The sequence below is a fragment of the Macaca thibetana genome, chromosome 3 (assembly GCF_024542745.1).
Source record: "Macaca thibetana thibetana isolate TM-01 chromosome 3, ASM2454274v1, whole genome shotgun sequence".
In the NCBI taxonomy this organism is placed as follows: Eukaryota; Metazoa; Chordata; class Mammalia; order Primates; family Cercopithecidae; genus Macaca; species Macaca thibetana.
Genome location: NC_065580.1, coordinates 21,820,781 through 21,821,994, shown reverse-complemented (window position 1 = coordinate 21,821,994; position 1,214 = coordinate 21,820,781). Strand labels below are relative to the sequence as shown.

Sequence of the window (1,214 nt, the reverse complement as noted above, 5' to 3'; positions counted from 1 at the left end):
TAGTATTTGGTAGCACAACTGAGTGACTACAGTCAACAGTAATTTACTATATATTTATAAATACCTAAAGGAGTAGAACTAGAATGTTCCTATCACAAAGAAATGATAAATACTTGAGGTGATGGTTGCCCCAATTATCCTGATGTGATTTTTATACCCTGTATGCCTACATCAAAACATCACATGTACCACATAAATATATATACCTACTATGTACCCATAATAATTAAAAATAAAACATTAAAAAAAGAATGTAAAAATGAGGTGGGATCATTACATGCCAGATTAACTCAGTGAAAAGAAATCCACACTTAAATCTATGTAACTTTTTTCTTTCAGTTACAGGGCAAAAGAGAAACTCCTATCCGCGCTCAAGGGAAAAAATAACAACACACAAAACAGAAGGCGCCATCATGGGGGTTGACATCCGCCCCAAGGACCGAAAGGTTCGGCACAAGGAGCCCAAGAACCAGGATATTGGTCTACCTGAGGCTGTTGGTCAAGCTGTACAGGTTTCTGGCCAGATGAAACAACTCCACATTCAACCAGGTTGTGCTGAAGAGGTTGTTTATGAATCGCACCAACAGACCACCTCTGTCCTTTCCCAGATGATCCGGAAGATACAGCTTCCTGGCCGGGAAAACAGAAACGCTGTGGTTGTGGGGTCGGATGACGTACGGGATCTGGAGGTGGCCAAACTGAAGGTGTGTGCACTGCGCATGCGGCATCCTCAGGGCCGGGCGCAAGATCCTCAATTTCGACCAGCTGGCCCCGGACTTCCCCAAAGGCTGTGGCACCGTCCTGCTCTCTGGTCCTCGCAAGGGCCCAGAGGTGTACCGGCATTTTGGCAAGGCCCCGGAAACACCACACAGCCGCACCAAACCATACATCCGCTCCAAGAGCCGGAAGTTCGAGCGCGCCCGAGGCCGACTGGCCAGCCGAGGCTACAAGAACTGACTCTAGATCCTATCCTCTTACTAAAGATTTTGGATGCTGAAAAAAGAAAGAAAAAGAAAGAGAGAGAGAGGGAAAGAGAAAAGGTTAAAAATAGAAAATCTAGCTGTGTTTAAAACAACAAAATCTGATTTTACTTGCAGTACTGCTATAGTGTCAGGAAACAACAAAGCAAACTCAATAGCCATTTGATTGCAGTAAAACTGTGTATTCGGAAACTCCAGGTGAATTAACTAGAGAAACAAGGAGAATTCAGAAAC

The 1,214-nt window shown here is 44.2% G+C and overlaps 1 pseudogene; it reads left to right on the top strand.

Moving 5' to 3' along the window:
* The first annotated feature begins 413 nt into the window (after nt 1–413).
* Nucleotides 414–957, top strand: LOC126949693 (60S ribosomal protein L18-like; annotated as a pseudogene).
* The last annotated feature ends 257 nt before the right edge of the window (nt 958–1,214 follow it).